The sequence below is a fragment of the Rhinolophus sinicus genome, chromosome 2 (assembly GCF_057876585.1).
Source record: "Rhinolophus sinicus isolate RSI-liver-muscle chromosome 2, RSI-T2T, whole genome shotgun sequence".
Taxonomy (NCBI): domain Eukaryota; kingdom Metazoa; phylum Chordata; class Mammalia; order Chiroptera; family Rhinolophidae; genus Rhinolophus; species Rhinolophus sinicus.
Genome location: NC_142502.1, coordinates 166264448 through 166285596, shown reverse-complemented (window position 1 = coordinate 166285596; position 21149 = coordinate 166264448). Strand labels below are relative to the sequence as shown.

At 41.8% G+C, this 21149-nt stretch overlaps 1 protein-coding gene across 3 annotated transcripts in view; it reads left to right on the top strand.

Moving 5' to 3' along the window:
• CRIM1 (cysteine rich transmembrane BMP regulator 1) overlaps nt 1–21149 on the top strand; it is a 185419-nt gene that overhangs the window by 60029 nt on the left and 104241 nt on the right. The window lies entirely within an intron of this gene.

Below are 21149 nucleotides of genomic sequence, written 5' to 3'. Positions count from 1 at the left end.
TCCAGAGAGCTGTAAACAGAAATTTAATTTCAGTGCTTATATTCTATTAGTCATTTTTCTGGTCTTAACACGATGGCTAGATAGGGACACAGTTGCTGTTTTTTGTTTGTTTTTCCCCACTCTAACCCCATTCTTTCTTTTCCACTTTCCGTCAAAAAAATAATCGGAAGGTATTAACAGTTCAATCAGATTGTGAGTATATTGCCCTGTTTACTCTGGGAAAGGGAATTACCAACTGGCAAAAAAAAAGGAGAATAAAATGTAGTAAGTTATACCTCACATTGAGGTTCTTAGGTGGGGACCATTTCAAACAAATTTTGAAATTTAGAAGATGGTCTCTTTTTACGGTTGTTACATTGGAAACCCATGTACTTGTCCTAGTGAGGCTACCCTTGCATGAAGGATGAACGTTTTTAATTTCCTCCTTTCCTTCCCTTCCCCGCTCCCTCCCTTCTTCCCTCCCTTTCAATTTTATTTTTAGTTGCCTTGAGTGTTTGTAGCACTTTTCTTTTGAATGCCTTTAGTAATGGCAAACTTTCATTTTGAAGTTGGATTTTATTTTGGGAAATAGCCAAAAGGCACATGGAGTCACGTCTGATTAATAAAATAGGTGAGCACTTTAGGGAGTTCTATTTTTGCTGAAACATAACCTAGAACTATTAGGCACTGAGACTGATTTTATTGTATATCTCATGAACTGTCTTTAAAGAAAATGTCAAAAAGAACATTAAAGTATTGAGAAATGGAAGAATTGGAGTAACTATAAACTTCCTAAGGTGACTTTGGAGAACAGCATGACTTAAATGTATGTGTCAGTCCAATTATTTTGTTTCTTAGGCTTTGTCCTTTTATTTACTGCCATATCTTATACTTAAGATATAGTTAATATTTTTTAATTTAGTATTTTTTAATTCTAAAAGAACTTAAGGATACTTTAATAGCTCTCTTTTTCATTTGAACTGTAGTTGGTGTGTGACTATCTGTGTGGTGATATGCCTGTGCTAGTTACCAGAGGTTCCAGTAAATAGAAGGTGGCTGGGTAAACCTTTTTCCCAGGCGTAATTGAATGGTTGTAAGTGCCATTTCAAATTCTGAATATCCAAAGGGTTGTTGGATTCTGGTAACTAAACAGTTTGAGAAGCTTTGCTCACAGTAACTACCAGAGTTTATGCTATACAAATTATTTCACTATTTTTCTCTCCTCCAGTTCACCCTTAATGTAAGTAGTAGTTTACTCATGTGGAAAGGGGTAAGCTCTGCTCCAGAGGCTATTATGATACTAAAGATTTGGTTTGTCAGTGACATTACATACGATGTGATACCTGAGGTAAAAAAGTTTTGAATAATGGGGTATAAGTCAGCTTCATGAATTAAATTATCTACTGTCCCTTCCCTGCTTCTTCCCTCCAAATTTAATGATGCCAGTTTTATTGTGTGGTTTTATCACCGCAACCCCCTAAGTGCTCCATTTAGTACTTTGGAAACGGTTGTTCTCGCCAGGATCTATCCTGTTGCTGCTGAATTAATGATGGGTCTGGGGCTAACATTCGTTCTCTTGATTCTTGCCTGTTGTCTTTCCTCGTCACATTTTCTCAGCTGCCGCAGACTCAAGGACTAGTTACAGAAATACTGCAATGCATTATCCAATCTAAGCCCTTTTTAGTTTCTTTCAGAGGAGCTTTTCAGCATATAAATAGTATATGTAATGGAAACAATATTTAGAGTGGTGGGTCAGAAAGGACTTACTTCCATGCAGGAGTGTTCTACAACTTTGACTGTGGGCTTAGTTGTGTAAATCAGAGATACTTGCATACTTCAGAATTCATTTCAGTGCACTATAGCCCTTTAAAAATTACAAACAAATGTAGGCGGTTTGTTTTCAGAACTGATTTGGAGAAATTTCTTGTACTTTTTAAGGTAACTAGTGTCATATGTTGGGGAGGGTGGGTGGGCTTAAGCCAGAGGCAGCCAGGACTCACGGAATCACATGCCCTCTTAAGGCTTCTGATACAGCATGTTCTTAACTCTTTAAAATAATTATCATGCTGGATCTGGAGACCTTTGAAAAGTCCATAAAGTTAATTATACCTTGAGACACACCCTCTGCTCAGCTGCTTCAGCACTGTATCAATTTTACAGGGTTTCTTTGTTACCAAAATCAATCTGGTCGAAGTGCAGCATGATAGCACTAATACGCAGCTCACTGTGCACAGACATTTCTAAAGCAAGATAATAATTACACACTTATTAGAGTGTCCAAGCCTTTTGCTGTTGTTGTGTAGCTAAGACAGGGAGGCTTTGTGAACTTGGTACATTTTTGCTTACATTGGGTTGGTGCTACCTGACTACTGTGCTAAGTTTTCTTTTTTCTTTTTCTTTTCTTTTTTTTTTTTTTAAAGTCCTTTGCCCTTGTAGCATTTGATTCTTTGACTTTGCATTGTTGATTTGGTTCCATGATTTATAAAAAGATCCTGGAACAATTTGTAACTATTTTAAGGTCAGCAACTAATGATAATCAAAGCTAACAAGAGCTGCTTACTTGTCTGCCAGGTATTAGTGTAAGCTCTTAACATGTGTTACTTAAACCTCTTAACAAGCCAATGAGGTGGAGACATTTATTATCCTAATTTTACATATGAGGAAGCTGAGGCCAGGAGAATTTGCACAGGTTCATACGCTAGTAATAAGGAGTACAACTAGATAGGTAGGTAGGTAGGTAGGTAAGTAGATGGAGATAGGCAAATAGGCAGGAAGAGTTAGAGACACCAAGAGTAGTAAGGGGATATTAGTGAGAGATGTAATAGTTAATTGGCTGCATGCTATCGTCTCGGCATTATGTTGGGCAGTGGGGAAACAAAGAAGTACAAGACTCAAATCTTGAAATGCCAACATGTGAATATAAGTAAGTAATGATGCAATGTGAACATTTAATAAAATTGATATATGTACAAAGTCGGTAAAAATGGACTAGAGGAAGGAATCAAACTTGTGGGGGAGACAGAGGTAAAGGCCTGTGTCACAGAGAAGATGACTTTTGCTTGAAAATGACCAGAATGCTCTTTGAGATCAGGGATTATGTATTTTCAACTTTGTGTCTCCAAATCCCTAGCAAGGTGCCCAGGATGTAATAAGTGCTCAATGAATGTTGGATGGGTCGATGGTGACTGACTGGCTGGCTGGCTGGCTGGGCGAGTGTGGGCAAAGAGCATTGGAAGGGATGACCACCTCAGACTGAAAGCACAGAGGCAGGGAATGGCGTAGTGGGCTCTTCAGCAGTAGGACTGTGGGTGTGTCATGGGGAAGTGGGGTGTATGGGAATGTGACTGGTGTACTCCATCACATATCACTCTTACATGGACCACATCCTCTGCTAGCATCCTCTGCTCCAAACTTCCTCACCACACCTGCTTTACATCCTATGTTAAGGCCTTGATAAAAATGACACTTCCTCCATGAAGCTTTCTCAACAGCTGCCATGCACAGTACTCTCTGTTCTCTAAAGGCACCATTCTTTTTGTCCCTACCACTCAGTTGCCACTAAATAACATCCTGCCTTGGGGCACGTCTTTGATTACTGTTAATGTGTTGCTGTATATCATTTTCTGTATTGTTCTCTGCTTCTTGGAGGGGAAAGAACCTTAGAAATCAAGCACCTTCTAACCTTCCCATTGACAGAGGAGGAAATAGAGGTCCAAAAGATAAAAAGAACTGTACAGGATCACATAGAAGTTAGTGACAGGCTCAGGACCGAGTCCCTGACAGAGCCTGATTGTGCTGGCTGGTGCTCTGCTCTTTCTTCCAAATTCAGTCGTGAGTTTGTGGAGCTGGGAAACCGTGTGTCACACTTCCTGTGGGCTGCGGAGTTGTGCAGAAACATTTGTAAAAGAGAAGAATGAATACCACTTGGTTCTCTGACTAATGTAGAGATGATGTGGTTTCCAATTTACAAAATGGCATTGAAGGGATTAAACACACAGACAGTAAGATCTCAGCCATCAGGTAGGCTTGTTCAGAAACTGTCAGAAGAGCAATTGCTGGGCAGGTTTCCTGTTTAAAACTATTTCACTAGGAATAGTGTTAAAGGTGGAGGTGGCTGTTTGATTCATTACTTAAAACTCACTCGAACAACTCAATCAGCTTTATATATTTCTGGCAGTTTAAGCATAAGTTGCTTCTTTTTAAATTGTGATTAGAAGTTAGTCTAAGTTATTTTCCAATGTAATAAAAAATCATTTTCTTAATAATTTTTACTTCACGGTGACATAATGAAGGGTGGAAATTAGATCCCACAGTGTCCTTGGAATTGCTAAGTGAGAAATCCTTCCCTGACTCAAAAGGAGGCTTTCTGGAGACACACTCGTTTATTTCCCCAACATTCAGCCCCCTGCATTCCGAGGCTCAGATGAGGTGGAGCCTTCGGAATGCATTGTTAAGTGGGCAGTGGGTGAAAGAGGTAGGTATGTGGTTATTACGAAATACGAACAACCACGACTTATGCAAAATTCGTTTCACAGAAATCCACACAGTAGACCCGTGCACTTCATTGATTTAAGTCATGACTTCAATTATTCATGAAACAGTGACCCAGAAGATCTGTGACTTGTAGTAATTTGTAATTTGAATCAGGTGTGCTGCGAAGTACCAGTGCAGGAGCAAATCACTTAGCTGGTGACAAGCCAACTGCCCAGTTGTTCTTAGCTCATTATCACATATGTAGGAAGTCATGAACTGGTGAAAACTTTTTTCTATATAAAAGAAATCCAGCTGCTAGGGCTGGTGATAAGAGTGAAGAGGAGTAAAGAGGTGGAAGTAATGGTTCTTTAACAGAAAACAGAAATCTGGGACAAATTAAAAAGCCGGTATGCTGTATTTGGCAGTAGATTGAATCTCTGAAATACATGACACAAAAATGAGGAAGAGTGATTCCTAGAAATACCTCTATGATTGTACTGGCCAACATGTAAAATTGCACTTTCTGGGTAACTGTAATATATGGCATGATGCACCAATTAGAGAGTTTGCAAAGATTTGGGCAATTCTCTTGTGGAAATCCTTAGTCTACTATATTTCCAGCTTTTTTTTTTTATAGGAAGTGCACTAATGATACGGTGACTGAATAACCCTCTTAAATTATACCATTAATCTTGCAGATCAGTTGAGATGTCTCAGATCTCTTGTTTAAAGCTTTAAGATCAGGTAAAATTCCTAGCATATATCAATAGCCATTTATATCAAACAGTCTCTGCTTTCTAAAAGAATTTCTGGCTCATCAGATCACTTACCTTCCTCGGAAGACATCATCTTGAATAGGGAGGGCAATGAAACGGTGGTATCTCCAAGTAGAACAAGAAATTGGGACAACAGTCACCCTAGATTCTGAAGTTTTGACACAGTACAGTAAGTCAGGGAGGAAGGATGGTTTCTTGATCTGTTGTTAAAAAAGACAAAAAAAATTCACATACAGCCAGCCTATAAGCTCCCAGTATCACTAAAGAACAGCTGTGGGATTACCTTTCCCCCATGTGCATATCCAACCCTCTCCCCTATTAGGCTCCCTTTCCCCTTCCAACGCAGGTTTTTTATACTCGCATTCCTAACATGGACAAAGCATAGCACTAACATGAACCCTGAATGTTAAAACGCGGCTTTCCAAGGGGTGAGGATAGGTGTGCCTTCACAACAGGCGAACGGTCTGAAAAGGAACAGGAGAACATGAAGAAGGAAGAAGAAGGCTGGCTCTCGCCTCATTTGCTAGACAAGGGATCCACGGTGCTCTGACAAGACTGGGCAGGCAGGAGCATCCTCTCAGTTCAGGACAGGGTCTAAATTTCAGAGGTTACGCATATCAATAAAATTTCAGCCATCACCAGGTGCAGATGTCCAGATAAATCAACTCCACCATAAAATCAAGAAGAGCAAAGAAGCTTAAACTGTGAGGAAGCATTGGCAGTATGAAGGGGTTTCTGAGAGGTACAGGCTACACTAAGCCAAGGCCCTGGAAGCGATACTTGGCTTCCACCTGAGGCTTGCTATCATCTTTAATGCTGAGAGACCCTGTCTGGCATGGCCAGCTCCTCTCGTCTTAGAGTTTCCACTTTTCTATGGCTGGGTTTCCTCTTCTGAATGGACTAGGAGCAATGCCATCTTCTGCTTCCTGGGGATTAAGTTGTTGCAGAGAAACCCTGTGGTGTGAGGCCCGAGGGTATTCTGCATGGAGCTGTCTCCTTCGGGGTCCCCAGACCCACGGTTCTTGGTGTGCACACACAGGGTCCCTGTAGTCGATCGTGGCAGGCCTGCCGTCCTGCCCATTCCCAGTATGTTTGTTCTCCGAGTCTCAGAGGGCAAGGCTTTGCCTGTGTGAGTGTGTAGCCGGCCTATCAGCACCTGGGTGGTGGACAGCACCACAGCCACCCTAAGACCAGAGATTGCTCTTCTGACCTTTCTTAGTCACTCCACTTAGAATGGGTTACTTTGGGTTGGGTTTGGTTTCTCTGTTCAGCTGATTTCATGATAAAGGAGCTTTGTGATCAAATTTTTAAGCTGAAATCTAAGCAATGTTAAGTATTATGAGAGAGGTGACTAACTATCAGGAAAAGATGCAGACCGCAGACCAAAGGATGAGGTTAGGATGCTACCTGCGTGGCTTGGTGGAGCCAGTGTAGGGTTCTGTTCCGTAGGAGACCTGGCTTCTGACCCTGCCTCAGCGTTCATTAGGTGAGTGACCCTTGGGCAAGACATTTGGCTTGTCTAGGCCACTGTTTTCTCTCGTTAGAGCTCAGAGAATTTCTGACGAAGAAAACTGTTCTTCTTTGACAAGTCAGTCCTATGAATACACCCATTCTCACACTTACGCAAGAGCAAGCATATCAGTTCCTCTACTCTTGTAATTTTCAAATCTCCAATCCATTTTTTTCATACCTTAATTGTAGGAAGGATGAGACTAATCTGTTGAAAATTTTGAGTTATAGAACATTTCAAAAGAAGTCCAGGCTGTCTGCTTAAAGTTCATAAGTATGGAAAAATCCAGGCTCACTGATGGCTAAGGGTTTTATATATACACATGTTCTATTAAAATGTACAACTTATTAGTGTCTCATACTTGGTATTTGATTATTACATATTTGTGAAGTTTCTAAATGAATAAGAATTTTCCTGGTACTTTTAACATATTGATGTAGGGTGTTTGGTAAGAAGCACATATATTGATTATTTAAGTGTTTTTCAAATGATTCTTCATAATGCTTTTTTAATTTTCATTCTTCAAAGGGCAATATACTTCAATTGTTTATATAGTGTATTTACTTAGGAAACTTATTTAAAGATTTTTTTGTTGTCCATATGTCTATGTGTCCATTCCCTTATTCTACCATAGATACAAAATTTTAACTGGAGATAGAGTCACCCAGAATAAAAACTACATTTCCTAGAAACCCTTGCAGGTAAATGTGGCCATGTGACTAAGTCCTGACCATATGAAGGGAGCAGAAGCAATAATGTATGCCCTTTAGGTTTGTGCCCTTCCCTTCCACTTTTCTGTCTTCCCACTGGTTGGAATACTATATGGACAAGAGCTACACAGTACATAATGGGTCACAAAAAAAAATAAAATAAAATAAAAGGAACTTACGTCAAGCAACTTTGTGGAGCCTGGTCCCCATAATACCTGTCAAGTTAAATTTCATGACGCTCCTATTCCAAATTACCACAAATTCCCAATTATTGCAGTACAAATTTGTGATAATTCGTTCATCAGAAACTATCTTGTCCCCTTTAATTCATCTGGTGAGACTGATTTATGGAATGACTATGTCCTTTGTTGTATTTGAAAATATTTGGAAATAAACACCATCCCTGAAATACGGGAGCAGCCCCAACACTAAGCAGTGTTCATTTTGGCAGCAACCCTAACTTCTCCTTGCCACCCAGCATATGGGTCTGAGCAATCTGCCTGCTCTCTTCATGAGCGGCACTTAAATTTTATCTCATGCCTGAGATGGTAGCTCCATATGGGTTGCTATTTGATGTAGAAGAGGATGAGATTGGCTGGGATCACTGTTGTTCATGTCCATCAGTTCATCCAGCATGTCACTGCCCTCTTATACCCGGCGTCAGCTCTACTACCTATCTAGAGAGACATACAGAGACAGGGAGAAGCAGATTTGCCCGGGGAGGAGAGATGGTGGTAGAGCTTACAAGAGACGAAAATATTCAAACAGCTATGGTCTAAAGCAGCAGTTCTCTAAGCATGGTACATGGACAGTAGCATCAGTAAGTTACCTGTGAAGTTGTTAGAAATGCACATCTGTAAGACCCAGCCCAGCTCAACTAAATCAGCAACCCTGGAGGAGAGGTTCAGCAGTCTTAAAAAGTCCTCCAGCACGCTCAAGTGAGAACCAGTGTTCTAAAGAGTATTGGAAAGCCTGGGAGTGGAATGGAGTTACAGTATTCCTGATGGGAATACTGGCTGGGTCCTGAAAAACTTTGGCTGGAGGGAAAGGGCCAGGTGGAGAATGAGGTGAGGAAGTCTTCTGTCGAGAGAGAGGAGTGAAAATGAGCCGGGATTTACATGATACTCTGAGAGGGGTCTAAATATTGTACGTCCTGTGTTTGGTACCAGGGGCCGCTCTGGCCTCCTGCTTCTGGTTCAGGCATAGCATCAGCCAGATGTGCCGAAAGCACCTTTCTGTCACCCCCCACACAAATTGTGATTCTTAAATCACTGGTATTTTTGAAGTGGGACAGAAGCTAAAACCCATGTAGACTGTGAGGACTAGGGAGGGCTCTTTAGCCATCTCCCCCTCAGCTCGGCAGGCTGAACCCCACCTTGTCCTGGAGGAAAGTTTTGAGCCAGGAGCCAAGCCCTTTGATGGCTAGGAAGGGGAAAAAAAAAAAATTTCCATGTAAGGGCTACCAAGAATGTAAGTGCCTATTTAATTAATTATTTTTTGAAATGCCTTTTCCATTTTGGTAGTTGAAGTTTGAAAAATGTTTGGAGTACTATAATTATCATTTCTGGGGAAAAAATACACATTGCAGTATTTTTGTTTTTGCTGCAGGTCAAGTTGTAGTTCAGGATGGAAAGTAAACACATCCCTTTGCTCAGCTGCAGCTCACATATTTGTAGTCTCCGGGTGCCCTCTTGGCGGTGGTGGTTGACGAGGGTTTGCGCCGTGGGTACACAAAGAGTACAAAGAAGGCATAGAAACCTGGGGCCCTTTCAGGGGCTTGGCCCAGGGCAAGGCTGATTAGGAAGTTGGTGCTGGTGCTGGAGCTGAAGGGAACGGTCAGAAGGGTGGAGAGGCCTCAGAGAAAGAGTCCTGAGAAGGGAATGAGGCTGTTCTGAGAGAGGCTGACCACCAGAAGTGGTTGGCAATGAAGAAGCACTGTTTCACCAGGGAAGGCCTTAACTGGATAGGTGTAAATGCCAGGAGGCCTTTGTCTGTTTGGGGAGGCACTCATTACCATTATCTGCCATCTTGTTAATGTGATAACTCTGTACGCTGGGCCCATCAACACATCTTGAATGCAAAAAGAGCTGGGGAAGAATCTCCAGGGAAAACTATCTGTATAAGGCAGCGTCCTTCCTTCTCTCTGGAAAGAGCAAAGACTGTTCTCGCAAAAAGTAGTGTTAGGTTTTTTAAGGAATTAATCAAGAAAGCAGTGGAAGCTGACAGAGAAACAGTACTTGTAAACTTTCGGCATGCTAAGATGACTATTTGTATGGGGATATATGTGTGTGTGTGTGTGTGTGTGTGTGTGTGTGTGTTTCCCAATCAACTTCACCTTTATCAACAATAGCAAACATTTAATTATCACATCTGGGTTCTAGGCATTATATTGGGCAGTCGGTTTAAAACAAAATTGGAGGGAGAGTCTAAGACTGCCCTGTATGTGTGTACATTTGTATGTAGGTGTGTGTGTGTGTGTGTGTATGGATATCATATATGCATGCATATAAAATATATGAAATATTCTTTTATTTTTATAATGTAATATTTCATATACAAATATAAAATATTTATGTAATATCGAAGAATGTATATACTTTTAATCTCTAAAACAGTCTTGTAGAGTATTTTTATGCCCTGTGTAAAATGAGTGTATGAGTATTCTTAGGTCTGACTCAAAGCCTCAACTTCTAGTAACTAATGCTAGTGATGATCATGAATGTGTTGGACACTTAGATGCATGTGTATCAGCCATAGGGCACCTGCAATATATATTATTTCACTTAACCCTTGTAACAACCCTGAGGAAGCTGACACAGAGAGGTCAAGAAACTTGCCAAAGATCACACAGCTAGTTGTAAAAAACCCAAGATTTTAACATAGTTCTTTCTGGCTCCTAAACTTTTATAGTAAACCAGTAGCTATGCTGAGTCCCATTAAAAAAAAAAAAAAAAAAAAAAAAAACTAGCCAAAAAGTAACCTCTGTTAAATGGCTTGTACGTGGTACAAACAACTAGTTTATCTCCAGTAAAACAGCAATAAAAAAGAAGGAAGAGAAAGAAACAAATAAATGGCCAAGCTGTTTTTTTTTTTTTAAATCTACTTGTTTATTTTTATCCATATGGATTTTCTTCAGCACATACAAACCCCCCTGAGAACTACTAGTTGAATACTTCAGTAGGGGCTGTTCTTTTTTGGGGACCACTATCCTCAGCAGAGACCCAGCAGTGCAGTGTTTTATCATCTCTCCCCCTGTCCTTCATTCATGCTGTTCCACAACCTCTCCTTATTCTTGATGTATCTTGTCAGTCGCTTAAGTGTAGTCACTTTCAGGAACCTCAGAAGACCTCACATCAACACATAATATTCTTTGGTGTCCTTCTAAAGTCTTAACTAAAGACCACCTCTGGGACTGAAGAATCTATTTGCCAATATTACCGACAGTACCTTTGGTTTACTGTTCTTTGTTGTTTAAAGTCAGGTTAAGATCCTCCTGAAACTCGACAGCATTAACAAACACTGGAGTTTTAGGAGAAAAGAATTGACTTCTTTAATTCAGAAACCACTGGTTGGTCTTCCTCAGGGGCCGAGGAGTCCCTGGAACCTGATTGCATAGGAAGGGCTTGAACTTCTGGCTGGAGGACATGCATAGAACACATGCACAAGTGCCAGCCCCTCATTTTGCAGATGAGGAACACCAGACCCTTCATTCTCACCTCTTTAAAATCTGACATATTTTTTCAAATCAATGTTGTCATTACACAAAGGAAGAACCAAGTTGCAGCACCCCTTCCTCAGGGAGGAAAACTTAAAGTGTGGAAAGTGACCCACCCAGAGTAACAGAATCACTCAGCAAAATAGAGGCTTTGTTTGTGTTGTATAATGGATGTTGCCTTCCGTTTAAGCACCACCCTGGGGAGTTCTTCATTTCTAGTGTTTATGCCTTTATGACATTTTCAAGCCGTTGTGAAGATTTCCCTTAAGATGTTGCTGCACTGACTATACAAATTTCGTTCAAGTTTTCCTCATTAGTCATTTGTCCCATTCTCTAATAATTTTCCTTTTTTGCGAGCTTGTGTTTATGGCAAAAAAAAAGCAGGGGCAGGTATTCAGAGAAGTCTTATTGGGTGAAAATCATTTTTGAAATTAATCTTCAGTTCTTTGTCCATTTATGCAGACTATCCTTCGGCCTTATTTTATTGCCAGATTTTAAAACATTGTTCCATTTTGAAAATTTGTTACTGTGTATGAATATATAAATGTAATTATTTGAATGGCAAATCCCTCTGGGAGTAAATTGAGCACATGTTCTGGGTGTGAATTAACAGATAATAAAATAAAATGTCTCTGGCTCAAAATTCTAATAAATTTTTGTAAACTGTGATTTGAAATTCAGTAGGATGCATACACACACCTTTGGAATCCGGCTTTCCCACCCCCTCTTCCCTCTACCCCAGTACTTACCACCAGAGGTGGATCCCATAAGCCTCTCTCAGCACTTTTCACTCCTCCCAGGAAGCTCTGACCTTGTCCAAGAAGGTTCCAGAGAACCTGTTGATTCAGGTTTCCTAAGAATTAAAGCAGCTTCCACTCCCCTGGGAGCATGGAGTATTGGGGAATTGGGGATGGGAGGGCAGCTAGAACAGTGAATCAACCTTGGCTACATATTGGAGTCAGCTGAGGGACTTTTAAAAATACTGATGCTGGGGTCCCACTTCCAAGAATTCGATTTAATGAGTTTTGGGGTGAACTCTGGATTTTTAAAGCTCTCCAGGGGACTCCAATGTGCTGCCAGGGTTGGGAATCATTATTCTAGCACTATGGTTTGCAAATCGTCACGTGCATGAGCATCTCTTGGGGGGGGGGGGGGCTTGTTCAAACAGATTATCGGGCATCACCCCAGAGTTTCTGCAGGTCTGACTGATGTGGAGCCTTGGCATTTGCATTTCTAGCAAGTGCCCAGGATATGCTCATGAGCTGGTCCGTGGCCCACTGTTTGAGAACCACCACTCTAGACCACTTTGTCTTAAACATTGTGATACAGCAGAGTCACCTGGGAGTCTTGCTAAAATGCAGGTTCTGAGGCAGTAGGTCTGGCACTGGGGCCCAAGCCTCTGCAGCTGTAACAAGCTCCCAGGTGATGCCGGTGCTGCGGGTACAGGGTCCACCCTTTGGTAGCAGAGCTCTAATCTAAAGCATCATTTTCAACCCAATTCAAAACATCCTGCATAGAAAAGATGTGTGGTCTGGGAGATTCCTAGCGGTGTGATGGGGCTCAGCATACAGCGTGGACCACTTGCTGGTAGGCAGAAAGCTGGAAGGCTCAGTGCTGCTTTGGCATTTGACCAGCTGCCGTTCGAACATACTCTTGGCGAAGCTCAGTTGTCAATAGAGAATTTCACTGTACAGTTTCCCAGTTTGCTTGGAGGTGTAACGCAGTGATTCACAGCCCTATTCACGCAGTAAAATCACCCAGGGAGCGGCTGAGCCAAATGTTAATTCCCAGGCTCCTCCCCCAGAAATTCTGATTTAATTGATTTAAGGTGGGATCCAGACAGTGGTATTCTTAAAATCTTTGTAAATGATTCTGATGCACAGCCAGTGTTGAAAACCACTGAACTATCACATGTTGTGGTCTTACAGATCATTTAGTTTTTTTTCTTTATATTTGGCTAATTTATATTCTAGTATGATGCAAACTAACTTTATTAGGTAATTGAAAACAATTTAAACCACCAAGAAAAGGCTCTGTGTAAATGCCATCACTGTTAAATCCTAAAATCTGAGTAGAAGAAAGTGCTGGGAAAGTACAGCTGCTGTTTCTGAACGAGCTGAAATATGAAATATTTCTGGGACTGTATCAACAAGCCTAATTTTTCCCCTCGGGGTTATGATTGTGTGGAACAAGTCCTCACCGCGAAGCTTGCCAAAAAAGGTTATGATAAAATCGTGGAATGTGAATGAAAAGAATTCACAGTGTAATTTTAAAGGAGTCAGTCTCTAAATTTAAAAACAGAGGGATGACATATGCCTTGCATGTGTAATAGAAGTTTTTCAGAACAAAATAATCCTGGGTACAAGAAGGCTCTTCCTCTTATCATGTGATGTCTTCAAGGCCAGGGAGCAAATGAGATGGAGAGGGTGGCCGACCCAAGAGAGAGGAGGACTCACCCAAGCCCCTGAACCTCTTTATCTTTGCAAATGAATGTTTCATTCTACATATGAGCAGAAGTGTAGCCATGCAAACACCTGGAAAGCCGACTAGAAAAGTTGATGTTTCTTTTGCTTTCAGCATTGGGAATTAGTGGGAAGATTATGGGCTTTGGCGTCTCTGCCACTTACTTTGTGACCTTAGCCAAGTTTCATAGCCTCTCTATGCCTCCTCTGCCAAGTAGAGATGAAGATGTCATCTCTTCTTCACATGGGAGTGCAAAGGGGTGTGGCAACAAGCACAGGCATGATGCCTCACACATAGAAGGTACCCAATTAAGAGAGATTGTTTTCATTTCTCTAGCATGGTCATGGGAATTGAATCCTTAAGAAGAAATGCTATCCGTCAAAATATTGTCTTATGTCTGTTGGTATTTTCTACTGGTGAATTATACTAGTTTAGGATTCTTCTCAGTAGTCGTGAGGCATATTTTTGTACTTGGAGCGTATACTCATTTTGCCTTAGTGCCTTTATGCTTGCTGTTCCCTGTGTCTGTGACACTCCTGCCCCCTTATTTGCATGCCTTCTCCTTTCTTTCATTCAGGTCTCTGTGTAGGTGCCTATCCTCAGAGAGACCTAGCCTCCCCCACCTGGCTAATGCAATACGCCCACATTGCTGATTCTACTTCAAAGCATTAATCACCACCTGGCATTATGCTTTGTGGCTGTTTGCTTGTCTAACTCCTCTGGAATTATAAATCCAGGAAGGCAAGGACTTTGTTTTCATTTCCCGCTCTAAGCCCTGTGCCTGGAACCCTTGACACATGGAAGTCATTCAGTAAATATTTGTTGAGTGAATGAGTGAAAAAAGGATTGGAGAGGACTTCATAGATTGCACCTCAGCTGGTACCATATTTGTCTCCCAGGACCACCAAGTGACCCCTGTGATACCTTACCTAGGTTGATGCCATGGCTACTCTAGGACTTCAGATTATAAAGGAGGGAGATTACCCAGAATGAGGTGTAGGGACCGCAGTGACAGCAGGCTCTTCCTCTCTTTATTCTGTGCTTTGCCCACTAAACTCGGTGATATCAGGTCTGATCAAATTTGGGGTCCCTGGAAATATCTGTACTTGGAACTCCCAAGAATTAGAATGATCCCCTACTCCTTGCGTGCATGTGTGAAAATTGGGATGGGTTTCAGGAGAGGACTCAGTACTCAGCAGCATTGACTTCTTTGTGGTTAGTTGCCTATAAATTTTACTAGTCCTTTCTTTGTTACCTGTTTTCCATTAGTAAGTGTGCCGCGTATCTTTTTTATTTTTTGAAGTGACCATTTTAAGTGCTGTTGAAAGAGGGGGAAGATTTCAGTGGCAGATGTGTGGAACTACAAAAATTAAGTTGATATAATAAGAATTTAGCAATCTAATTTTTCTCTTCTCTTTTTTTCTCTTGCCATCTAGTACTTTTTCATTTGGCTTTAGTTTTAGCTAAATCCGTGTTTAAGCAGAAAACTCTTGAATGCATTTGCTACCTGTAGATCATGATGGTACATTCCCTGTTGACATACAGACCTGGAAAAGGTCTTCAAATGGCCAACATGCAGTCACACAGGCTAAAGTGATAGGATTGACACAAACGTTCCATTATTATTGAAGAATCGTTTTAATACTGGGTGACCCTGTCAATATTTTAAGGGCTAACCTCTTATAGGAAGATTATTAAAATGGTGAAACCAGCCTATTTTCCCTTAATTGCACCTGTTTCAAGTGATAGTGTCACTTTAGTCTTGCTATGTATGGGGCAGTTGTTGTTGTTGTTTGTAAGATTCCAGATGCAAAGTAGTTGCCAGGGCAACCAGACTGAAAAACTTGTTAATTAAATTAAGTATTATATATAGATTTGTTAGACACCATAGGGAAAGAGTCAGGAAAGGCTTCTTTTCAAATGGATAAAATTAAAAATTCAGAGGTAATGTCAGAAAAGCCTTCTAAATGATGGAAAATGCATGGTGTAGCTGTAGTTTTCCCCTCATTTTCTCCATGGAAGAGAGATGAAATAGAGACATAGATGGCTAAATGAAATTTACTGGAAGACTTATTTAGGAACAGGCTGAGAAAGAAGGTATCCGAAAACAATTCCTGATGCTATGGTAACCATGGTTGGGTTTAAGTGACAGGCTGCTGACTGACTGGGGGAAGGGAAGGATGCTGAGTGAGTGAGGGTTCTGCATAATCTATTGAAAGGTGAATAGAGGGTTGAAAGGAGAGAAGAAGAACGCTAAGGAAGTTAGCAGTTACAAAATAAAAAGAAAGATATAGATCTTAGAAATCTAAATTCTTTGAAAGCATTATTTTACAATTTGTTAAGTCAGTATAACAGTCTTGAATCTTATGCCTTCTAGTCATGAGGTGAACAACACAGCCTTGCAAGTTTAAAGTAAAAACAGAAATACAACGAGAAGTTACTGGTTCATAGTGGAAGATTTTTATAGACCCTTCTTAAAAAGTAGATTAAAAAATATAAGATATAAGTGATCTGACTGTCATAATTAAGAAGCTTGATTTAATAGATTTGTAAGTTTGTATCCAATAAACAAAGAACACATGTTCTTTTCAAATATCAGTATATTTTAAAGTTGGCCGTAGGCCACATTTATACACACACACATGCCAAAAAAACAAAAACATAAACTCAAAAATTTAACAGAAGTAGAAATTTGTATAGCCTATATTCTCTGGCAGCAAGACAGTGAAACTATAAATTAAAAATCAAAAGGAAGCCAAAAAAACCTGCAGAAATTTACTAGCATTCTTCTAAGTCGTTAAAGAGGAAATCAAAGTTGAATTATAGATTATTTAGAAATGAGTTACACTGAGATTAATGCATATCAAAAATTAGAATGTAACCAAAGCAACATTTGGCTAAAGTATTAAAATCATAATTAAAATTATTAGCCTTTCTAAGAAAATAAAATAGAAGCAAGCTAAGTAAGCATTAATCTTAAAACACTAGAGAAAAACAAAAACAAAATAATTAGAAAGACAAAGAAGGAAGAAATTAAAAAACTTAGAATTGATGAACATATAAACTACAGAAAAAGAAAGCTTGGTCAATACAGCCTAAAACGAATTGAAAACTCTAAATGAATTAAATAGTATTCTTACTAAAATATGTTAATACAGATGATTCTAAAATGGTAGAACACCTGAATAATCTAATAACCAAAGAAGAAATCCATCTGTTCCCCCTTTAAAAAAATACCGAGTTCAGATAATTTAACAGGTGAGTTTTATGAAAACATCAAAGAATAGATAATTCCTGTGTTATTTAAAATGTTTCACAGCAGAGAAAGAGGTAAAGCTCTTTGAAAAAGTTCATGTAACTCTGAAACTAATACTGGATGAGGCTGCCACATATACACAAAGGACAGAGCTAAAGATTAATATTACTCAAGCTTATATGTTTAACCGTCTTAAAATGTTACAAAGTCAAATCTGGCTGGATCTTTTGAAACAGGGTTTATTCTAAGAAAACAAGGGTGGTTTCAAAATCTATTAATTGATTATATTAGTAAATTAAAGGGAAAGCCAATAATGATCATTGTGAGAAAAGTAAGAAAAGCATTTAATAAGATTCAACCCTCATTTTTAACATTCTTAAGTCCTTTCCAGCAGTAGATCAGTTTCTGTGGCAGCCTACCTTATCTCACTTTTATTACAAAGGCAGTTCTTAGAAGTAAATAAATCTCTTAAGGATTGAACTGCAAAACACACATCAATAGGTGACCATGTTGGGACTGTTAAAAGAAATAAAAAGAGAAGAATAACTTGGAAAATCTAATATGCTGGGTTTTAATGAAAACATGTTTTATTATTGAAGCATAGGTTTGAAAAGTCTCATTATACATACCAAGTATTTTGCACAACAAGAAGATAATAGAATGTGATGCAGAATAAGTTAATTACAGGCCATTAACAAGAGTAGAAATTAAGTGCTATTTGCAATTGAAGTCACAGAGCTCGTATTAATTATGAGACCATGTGTTTGTGTTAGCCAGATAAGCCAACTGAGTGCACTTTACAAACTCTCTATCTCAATCAGTCCTCATATAGTCAAGAGTCAGCATCTTCTCCTCAGCTCTTTGCTTTGTTCTCCCCACACTGACAGGGATCCAAGAGTGGAATTCTTCTTTCCTTAATTGCATTCTCTTCTCAAGACAGTTGCTTGGGGTTATATATGAAAATAGGATATGTGCATCTTCCATCTGCCCTGCTGGAGCCACACTGGCCCTGTGGGGGCAGAGCCCCAGAAAGAAGTTTCCAGGCTCTCGGCCTCATATAGACAGGTGCCGGCTCAGGTAGTAAATGGCCATCAACTGTGATTGTATGGCCATCAGCTGTGGCTAGTTGGCCGTCAGCTGTAACCAGTGAGCCATTGGCCACTAATATAACTGCTGTGGCTACGCTAGCAGAAGAGAAGAGGAGGAAGAATGGGGGCTAGCAAGAAGATGGCGGCTGGGCTGGCAAGCGTGGATGGCGGTTTGCGGACAGTGTGGATCCAGCCTCCAGTGAGAGTATAGTGCCGCCGCCAGAGAGAATATAGTGGTATGACTCCCCTACCTATGGCTCCGTGGGTGTTCCGTTTTGGCCTCACCATATCCTGCGTTCTTGTATGGGGAGTGGGAGCAGAGACCCCGCAGGCCTCCCCGCCTGGCACCCCGCAGGCCTCCCTGCATGACGGATGGCGCAGCGAGCAGGGTCTCCCGCGTGACAGATGGCGCAGCGAGCAGGGTACGGTGCCAGCCAAAGCTCTCCCAAGAGTGGTGGAGCAGTTTGTGTGTATGAACACTCGGTCTCGGGAAGACCAGGAGGAGCAGCTGCCGGAGAGCTGGACCCCCGTGGAGGGGTGGGAGGATGTGGACGGTTCTCCCACCAGCACAGGAAAAGCCATGCAGCTGCTGGAGAGATGGAGCCCCGTGGAGAGGTGGAGGGATGTGGACGGTTCCCCGACCAGCGCAGGCCGGAGAGAGCGGGGGTCGTTGCAGCCCTGTGGGCCGGGAGGTTCCTGCTCGGGCAGCCCGGATGCAGGACTTGTAGTCCCAGGAGGTAACGCTTGCTGAGTCCTCCGTGGGAGATGAGGGTGAGGTCAAGGTCGTCCCTCACCCCCAGGACAGCCCTGGTGAATGACTATGGACTATGGGGAATTGCCTTCCATCCCTAATTTAATGGACCGCTTGACTGTTTGTTTGGGAACTGTTGTTAGTGGAACTGGGGGATATTTGCTTTTGTGTCTTGACTGGCCGCCATTGAGAATATGTAAGCACCTTGATTGTGAGTCGCTGTTGTTCCAGCAGGGTACCCTGAGAAGCCCAGAGAGAGTGGCAGTGCCCTGAGAAACCCTGACTGTGTCCAGGAAGTCTGGCTGTGCCCTGAAGATGCCCTGGCTGTGCCCAGGAAGTCGGGCTGTTCCCAGAGAGAGTGGCAGTGCCCTGAGAGCCCTGGCTGTGTCCAGGAAGTCTGGCTGAGCCCTGAAGATGCCCTGGCTGTGCCAAGGAAGTCGGGCTGTTCCCAGAGAGAGTGGCAGTGCCCTGAGAGCCCTGGCTGAGTCCAGGAAGTCTGGCTGTGCCCTGAAGATGCCCTGGCTGTGCCCAGGAAGTCAGGCTGTTCCCAGAGAGAGTGGCAGTGCCCTGAGAAATCCTAGCTGTGCCCGGGGAAACTAGTGGTACCCTAAGAAGTCCAGGAAGTCTGGCCGTGCCCAGAAGCACTGGTGGTGCCCTGAGAAACCCTGGCTGTGCCCAGAGAGCCTAGTTGTGTCCAGGATATTGCATTCACCCCCAGGCTCCTCGCACAGGGCCCCTCGCGGAAGACGCTTGTCGCGTAGATTGTGAGGCGAGAGCCTGTAGGGGAGGAGTGTGGGGGCAGAGCCCCAGAAAGAAGTTTCCAGGCTCTCGGCCTCACATAGATAGGTGCCTGGCTCAGGTAGTAAATGGCCATCAACTGTGATTGCATGGCCATCAGCTGTGGCTAGTTGGCCGTCAGCTGTAACCAGTGAGCCATTGGCCACAATATAACTGCTGTGGCTACGGAGAGAAAGGAGGAGAAAGAGAGAGAAAGAATGGGGGCTAGCAAGAAGATGGCGGCTGGGCTGGCAAGTGTGGATGGCGGTTTGCGGACAGTGTGGATCCAGCCTCCAGTGAGAGTATAGTGCCGCCGCCAGAGAGAATATAGTGGTATGACTCCCCTACCTATGGCTCCGTGGGTGTTCCTTTTTGGCCTCACCATATCCTGCGTTCTTGTATGGGGAGTGGGAGCAGAGACCCCGCAGGCCTCCCTGCATGACAGGCCCCCTTGCTCGTCCTGGGACATGCCGGGGTACATTAGCTGTGCCCTCTGCTGGATGCCCTTCTCCCAAACATCTCCATGGCCCACCCTCTCACTCCTTCAAGTCTTTGTTCAAATGTCAGCTTCTCAGTGATGCTTATTCTGACCAAATTGAAGCTGCCCCTCCAGTTTTTCCATGCACTCTTAATTCCCCCTTGCTGTTTTTTCCCCATAGCACTTACCACCCTGTACTACCTATATAGTTTGCTGATTTATAAGGCTTATTATTTTCTGTCACCCTCCACTGCATTATAAGCTTTTTGAGAGCAGGGAATCTGTGTTTCTTTTTATGTTGTATCTCAAGTCACTGGAACAGCAGGTGCTCAATAAGTATTTTTTTAAAGAATTGACTAGAACTATGAGTATGAAGGTTCTTCTATACTATGGGTTGATTAGACAAGAAGTAATTAGACAAGGAAGGTTAGACATTGAAATGAAAGATACAGCAATTACGGCAGAAAACAACCCAAGGAACACTTGGTTTTGGAACTAGATCTACTTTTGTAATACAAAGAGCTAAGTGAACCGCAAGTAGGAGGCCTGGATCCTTGCTTTAGTTTTACTGCTGACCTTAGGCAGCTCACTTGAACTCTTGGGCTTCAAGTTCTTTATCTACAAAAGTGACTAAAATTTTTAGTTGAGAAGACTAAACTAGGTGACCTCTTGGGTGTAACCCTGCTATGTGATTCTGTGTGGGTTTTACTTTAGGGAAGACGGAGCTTATGATACTGTACCCCAACACTACACGATGCCATTTTCACCCAACATTTTTTGAACTCTCTCCCTTACTTCCCCGAAGGTCATGGGGCTCTGAGGATGTGCTTTTGGTTTATATAGTCTCTTCCTCAAGGACCTAATGTTGGTGTAGGTTTCTTAAAAGCTTACGAGACCGAGGGCTCCAGAAGCTAGGACTTTGCTTGATTTATTTTTAAAGTTGAGATGCAGCAACAGATCAATACATAATACTAGAGAAAGGAGAATGAGGTACAGTTGATGGATCTCTGCTAGAGAGAGAAACACCAGATGTCATTTAGGGAAATTACATGGGAATTTGGCTCATTATGCATCTTGCTAAGATTCTCTATCATAGAATCTCACTAAGTTCATCTCCTCAAAATTCAGAGCTTGGAGGTTGATTAGTATGCGTGTTGTCTCCAGTCCCTGGAG